Raw genomic sequence first — 7,947 nt, 5'->3', positions numbered from 1 at the left:
TGCTCAACCCAAGTTTCTTAGGGAAGAGCTCAGTTACAATCAACCTGAGAGTGAGAAGAAGTAATTCTCACTCTCACAAGATCATGCAAAGATGTACAAACACACATGCATTATCTATTATGCAATGATAATAACTGATTTCTTTACAGTATGAGAGAAGAAAAAGGGAAATTCAGCCTTTCTCCATCGTTGATCAGCAGTACATGGATAGGGCTTGCTTCTTGTAGCTAAAATGGAAGAAAAAGCTCGAGAAGGAGGTGCTGTAATGAATTTACAGGCTTGCTGTCTTGTAAAACATCAATGATAGAAGAGGGAATATGGAGGAATTTGATAATGGAGAAGTGGAGGATGATGATGGGGATGGATGGGACCAGTTTCTGGCTATCTGTGGGTGTTGTACATGAGTTTACAGCAAAGAAAAATGATGTTGAATGAAGAAAAAGGAGCTCTTATTTATAGGAGAGGGGAGAGCTAGTACAAAAGGGGAAAGTGGAGTAGCACAAGACAAGTGTCCAGCCACATGTCATGAGATGTGACAAGTGGTGGGACACTTGGAAACTTGTGTGACAAGTGTATTGACACTTGTCTCTTCTCTATGGCCTTCCTTTTTGGGTTGAATACTGTCAAGAATAGAAACAACCAAATTTAGTAAGCACAGTCAGAGTACAGAACTTACTATTTTTAGAATGATATCCCTATTTTTTAGGACTAGCATTTTTAAGCTAATTCAAGGCTCCTAAATTTTAGGGATCTCCTAAAATTTAGGGACCCCCCAATATGGGTGTCATATGAAAGCTTTTTCCGTGTACATCGCAAAAATGGTATCCGAATCTTCATGTGACTTTCCTATGCAAAGAAATGTGCATTTCAAGCTTTCAGTCCACACATACACATTATACAAGCAATTCATGATCATGCCATCTTGTTGATTGTAACTGTTTGTTCTGGTGGATCTAGCCCACACTTCACGGCATCAATCCTTTCTGTGTGCGAGTATAACCCTGATATACGTGAGTTCTAGTCACAGGTGCCCAATCGAGTCATATAAGTGGAAGTGTGAACTATCTTTTCTCTAACCCACCACGTGGGTCCACCATAACCTGTGACCACTCATTAGTGGCCAGCTCCAATGCACTTTTCTTTATATCTAATTAGTGCAAAGGAAATAAATTTAATAAATCATTATATAGACAAATTAATGAAAAAGGATACAAATTCTGTTTCTATAGAGTTGTGACATGTAAGAAGAAATAGAAAGGACTTGACTCTATTTCTTTCTCTCAGAACACTGATTCTAATGCAGATTGATTTTATAATTGAAAGCATCACTACATTATTGATGCTTTATCCTTGTATTTTTTTTTTCAAATATAATATATCTCAATTTCACAAAAAAAAGACCATTAAAATAATCTTTGTGATTATAGATCTCCTTTACTCTATAGCATTCATGATCTTATTTATTTTTTTAAAATAGTTTAAAGAGTATTATATGATGTTATACAAAGTTCTCTACATGAAATAACATGAACTTTTGACAAGTCAATGAAGTTAGATAAATAAATAACATGAACTTCCTTGAGCAGAAGAGGATCTAGATTGATTTGTTGGTTGATCAAGTACTCTAGGGGAGATTGGAACCTTGACAATTGTCTGCTTTGTCCTTGTCATCATTGTTGCATCTAAGAATATGACAGGAAGAGTAAAAAAAAACTATTCGCTGGTATGGTCGATACGACATGGAGAGGATAAGTTGATATGACGCGAGAGCAGCAAAGCCAAATTTTCGCAGGGTCATATTCGCGCCGTATCGTGGAGCAGCTCATACGGCGCGAGTGTGGCAAAAAGCATAATGTTTGGTACTATACTTCTCGTTTCGTATCATGGATGACTTGATATGGTGTGAGAGTGGCACAACAAAATCTCCGTAGGGGTCCTCCTCACTCCGTATCGTGAAGGAGTAAACATGCGCGTGCAAAGTACACCCCCCTTGTAATGACTTATTTTTTGTGAGACCTTAAACCCATAAAAAAAATTCAACAAATTTTCCATAAGTTTATTAGGCTCTGAAAAAATTTAAGAATTTTTTAAAGATTTTTTTGAGCTCGTTTGCTATTTTAAAACTATTTTTTAGCAAAAAATGGGCTAAAAAAGACCCAAAAAATCACAAAAAAACCACCCAAAAATAGCATATCCGATACGGTGCGAAAATGGGTATCCGAGCAGCGAAAATGGGTATCCGAGAATATGCTATTTTTCGCTGCTCGGATACCCATTTTCGCGCCGTATGGGATATGCTATTTTTGGGTGATTTTTTTATTGATTTTTTGGATCTTTTTTGGCCTTTTTTTGCTAAAAAATAGTTTTAAAATAGCAAATGAGCTCAAAAATTTCTTTTAAAAATTCTAAATTTTTTTAAGAGCCTAATAAACTTATGGAATTTTTTTTGAATTTTTTGATGGGTTTAAGGTTTCACAAAAAATAAGTCATTACAAGGGGGGTGTACTTTGCACGCGCATGTTAACTGCTTCACGATACGGAGCGAGGAGGACCCCTACAGAGATTTTGTTATGCCACGCTTGTGCCATATGAGCTTCTCCATGATACAGTGTGAATATGACCCAGCGAAAATTTGGCTTTACTGCTCTCGCGTCATATCAACTTATCCTCACATGGTTGACTTTATGAATTATCCTTACATTTACTGCTCATGCTCATAAGATCACCCTAATGAATAAAGATTTTAATATGATTAGCAGAATAAGATACTAAGAATGATGTTTGCAAGAGAAAAATCGATGTACTTGGACCTGTTAATTATAAGAGAATGGGTGAGGTGTATGGGCAAATGGTAATCAATGTTTCTTGCACTTCTAAGGAAGAAGACTATCTTAGCATATCTCATGAGGACAAGTCCATGCTAGTTGTAAAAAGGATATTTAATTGTTAGATTCTGTAGTTTATTATTGCATAAGGTAAGGCATTTTGACTCTAAATTTTTTTAGTATATAGAATAATTGTGCTATTGATTGCAAATAACACCCCTTTATTTTTGCTATTAGCTTTAGGACATTGATTGCATCTCTTAGCCAATAAATCTCTAAAATTATGTGTATTGTTGATCCACTGTTATCAATTGAATTTTTTTCGAGATTTGGTTCAAATATAGCAATGCCTTTTAAAGCTTTTGATTCCATCACAACTGCCATATTTTTTTAAATTACATCGGATACACTCACCAGAGAAATTATCCTCATGAACTCTCTAAGTGGTATCCATGGCCAAGGAAGAATGTGGGTTGAATGGAATACTGCTTGCTTTTTGGTTAATTATTTATTTTATTTGATTGTCTATTTTAGTTACATGTTTCCATTTGCAGTGCTGGCAGGCTCCTGACTACCTTCTTGGACACCACATATGAGGATATTGTTGATCCTAGAAAACCATATAACTCTCTCTAACAAGAAGTACCATTGCAAAGTCACAAAGTCATACATATACTTGTGGAAAAAGAGTGCTTTTCAAATGTCTGCAAGACAATAGATTCAAAGATACTCAAGATAGATGGAGTGAATGTAAGTCTCTTTCATATTGTGGGTTTTTTTAGGGACCCTTTTTTACCAACTTGTTACATTTTTTCTCGTAGTGCTAAGATTACCCTAACTCATATATGCGATGGATAAGGGAGCAATGTATTGAGTTGATTTTGGATAGGGTAATCACATTAGTTGATTCCGATTCCCCTCCACAAAGCCACGAAACATGCATAATAAAAGAACCCACAATCTGATCAGCATAGATAATGTCTGTGAACACCTTATGAATCACATGGAAGGTTCCACTTAAGCTTTCCATAGGTTGCCATTCCGTACTTGTTGATAGAAATATATCTACAACCAAGAATTCGTTATTACTACTTGCTTAAATGAAAAAAAAAATGTTATCAACTCAAGTCTTACAATGTGTTTGCTGCGAAACATACTCGTTTGGAGGCAAGTGGATATCCTTTGCTATGTAAACATGTTGCAATTTGATAAACCACCCTTCATGCATAATTTTGAAAGAAATGATACGTCCCTTCCAGTGATGTTTAATAACCTCTCGTTTTTTTCTTTTCACCTTGTGAGAGTCCTTGCAAGAGGGCAGCATGGCAACCTAATCGTTTATACTAAAGATCTTTGGCTCCCAATTTTCATCAACTCTATGGCTATAGACAGTGCAAGAGTTTACTAAACGAGAAGAGCGCCTTCTGGATGCCATACTTAAATTAAATTCGCAAAGAAAGAAGCTCATCGAGAAAGATGAATGAACTAAAAAGTAGAGAAAGAAGCTCACTGAGAAAGGTGAATGAACTAAAAAGGAATATTAAGAAGACTAATGAAAATATATTGGGTGCCAAAAAGTTTTTGACTTTCAAAAAAATCATCATTAACTTCACAGCAACTTTATTATGTCATTTGTCAAATTTTATAAGTAAATAAGGACTTCGGGACTACCAAAACATGTCAGACATTGGAGATTTTGGCTAAAAAGGAGGAGAGAATCACGAAGTGGACTCTACTATCTCCAAAAAAGAGGAGACAAGAATACCATATTCTTGCACACGTGACAAACTCTCTTTAGCCCTTTCTTAATCCCATGATTAACAAAAGTGCATTTTTTGAAGCGTTTTCGGCCCTAATGTCTGTGTGGACCATTTTCAACTAGTACCAGCTTTGGGCATTCATATGTGGTGGAGGTCGTCCAAGAAAACCTTCCTTGAGTTCATGACCCTCTAGCAAGAAAGCGGCCTCTCCTTGATATACCATCTTCTTCATGGTTCGTGACCTTTGGGAGTTTAATTGTGACCCACACAATGGGCATGCATGATAACATGAGGTAACCAGACCTATCCCAACATCTCTATCTAGTGAATACAAACTTGAACGAGCTATGATAGATATTACCAATGAGAACGGAAGCCTACTTACCTAAGCACTCTCCGAATCCCAAAAATTCATGCATGGTCCACGTGAGAATGGCTCGAATATTGGCGGACCGTCAACCATCCCGTTTGCTTATTATATCTTGCATGGTGACCCCCCTCCTCCCATAAAATCTTAAGCTCATCGACTAAATATGGACGAAGATACACGTCCATATTTTTGACTTTGTAGCAGTCGAGAATGCTAAGGATGAGTTGTCCTTTCTTCATAGAAAGCCATGGTGGGATATTGTAGTTGACAAGGACTATAGGCCACACACTATAAGAAGTTGAGCATAGACCGAATGGGTTCATGCCATCCGTAACAAGACCGAGCCGAAGATTCCTTGGCTCTCGAGCAAATCCTGGGAAGATAGAGTCAATGTGCCTCCATGCGGGTGAATCCACTAATATTCATTGAACTCCATCTGTGGACCTATTCTGTGCATGCCATGTTGTCAAGCTCTCCATGCCAGACGTATGAAACATGTGGTTTATACGGGGGATAAGCGAAAAGTGTCTAAGAACTTTTTGAGGGATGGTTTATCCTTGCAAGTCCTATCAATTCTTGTGAGCGCCACACTTTGGACATGTCTCCATAGTCTCGTATTCTCCTCGAAACAGTATGCAATCGTTGATACATGTATGGATGCTGTTGTAGTCCATGCAAAGCTTTCGTAAAACATGTCGTGTATCATCACGAGACTCAGGCATGGTATTTGCAAGTGGTAATATATGATACTTCAGTAACCTGAAAAAAAATCATAAAACACCTTGAAAAAGCACAAATGTTTTTAATGATAGTGCCGAAAAGAAATCAACAAACCGTATGTACAAGGTCATTGCCTCCATCTCAAGCTCCAAGATTATAGGTAAGTCTGGAAGGTTGTCTGTCTCCTCTGGTATTGATGGTATAGATTGGATAGTACCTTCCAAGTGGTGGATTGGCTTAGGCACTCCATCCATCGCACGCCCACAAACTCTTCTTACTGGCCGCAAAGAGTGCACTCCTCCTTGGGACGAGATGTCACCTTTGCCAGCCACACCCAATGTTTTTGTATATGGTATTCAATTAGCTTGCGAATATAATGCATGATTGATATACACTTTTCTTACCATTTGCTCAAAATCTGAGATTACCTGATCAATGATCTCAAATTGAAACTCGCCGAAGCGTCGTATGTGTTCTATAGACAATCGAAGTTTTCGTCTAATTGCCGGCTTACATTGAAAGCAAGGACATGGGACACGCTGATTAAGTTATGCCTCACGATCTTGAGCATCACGACCTTCATCGTTTTCCATTTGGTCTACATTACGACAAACAATTTGTTTTTGTTGTCATTCTTTTTTTCTTTCTTAAATTGTTTGAGAAGGGATTTCTTCTCTTGTATCTCAACAAAATTAGCGTATGTAAAGTCTCCACCCACCCACAAATTAACGTATGTTGGAGTGTTTCCCATCTCGTGGTATTGCACCGGACCTCGCCACCACTCTCTCTTTGTTTTTTATCCATTCATTCTCTTCTCTCCTTCCATCTCTTTCTCTTTTTCTCTTTCTTTATTATATTGTATGTTTATTCCCTCTCTCTCGTTCCTTCTTTGTTTTTCTCTTCCTCTCCCTCTCTCATTTCCTTTAACCAAACATCTCTCTCTCTCTCTCTACTACCAATTTCCTTTAACAAAACATCTCTCTCTCTCTACTACTACCACTACCACTACCACTACAATAAACAAGAAAATAAGAAAAAACAACAACAACTACTACTACAACAAAAAACAAGAAAAGAAGAAAAAACTACTACTACTACAAACAAGAAAACTAAACAACAATAAACAAAAAAAGGAAAAAAAACTACTACTACTACTACAATAAACAAGAAAAGAAGAAAAAACAACAACTACTACTACTACAACAACAACAACAACAACAACAATACACAAGAAAAGAAGAAAAAACTACTACTACTACTACTACTACTACTACAAACAAGAAAACTAAACAATAATAAACAAGAAAACAAAAAAAACTACTACTACTACAACAATAACAAACAAGAAAACTACTACTACTACAACCACGACTATGACGACTACGACCACGACTACGACTACCACAACAACAACAAACAAGAAAAGAAGAAATTAAACAACAACTACTATCACTACCACTACCATGTCTACCACTACTATTACTACGACTACCACAACAACAACAAACAAGAAAAGAAGAAATTAAACAACTACCACTACCACTACCACTACCACAATAACAACAAACAAGAAAAAAAGAAAAGAAAAAATAAAACAACAACAACAATAACAACAACCTCTCCCTCCCTCTCTCTCTCGGACCCTCCCTTCCTCCCTCTCCCTCTCTTTCTCTCTTTCCCTATTATGTTTAATGTTTTCTCCCTCTCTCTCTTGTTCCTTCTTTCCTTTTCTGTCTTCCTCTCTCTCTCTCTCATTTCCTCTCTTTCTCTCTCAATACATATGATTTTTAACAAAAACAAGTAAAAGAAAAGGAGAAAAAATAAAAACAAAGCAAGAGGGAACAATGCACTCACTGCAAAGGCTCGAGGATGGATTCGCGACGGCTCCTCTTCGTGACGGCAGCTCCTCTTCGCCCTCCATACACTTCCTTCTCTTCTTCGAAAACGGCGGCAGCGGCGGTGAGAAGCTTTCCTTCTCCCTCTTTCTCTCTTTCTGTCCCTCTCCCTCTCAAATGCAAGATGGAGTTCGCTCTCCCTTTTGCTCTCTCTTTCGTTCGTTCGTGCAACATGACACGCTTGGGTTACGGCTCGCATTTTTTCGCCTAAGTACCGTCGCTATGTGTCGCTATTTGCGACGCAAATAGCGATGCCGCTAATTTGTGTCGGAAAGCGTTGTCACTATGTGCGTGTATTCTTGTAGTGGTGCACAACAAAAGCCAAGGAGCATGAAGAAAAATAAGTTCGAGAAGACCAAGAAGAATATCAAAGGTTA

This window comes from Lygodium microphyllum, chromosome 6 (genome assembly GCF_053477565.2).
Source record: "Lygodium microphyllum isolate KBCC chromosome 6, Lygodium_microphyllum_v1.1.10, whole genome shotgun sequence".
NCBI classification, from domain to species: Eukaryota; Viridiplantae; Streptophyta; class Polypodiopsida; order Schizaeales; family Lygodiaceae; genus Lygodium; species Lygodium microphyllum.
Note: the sequence above shows the minus strand (reverse complement) of the source record.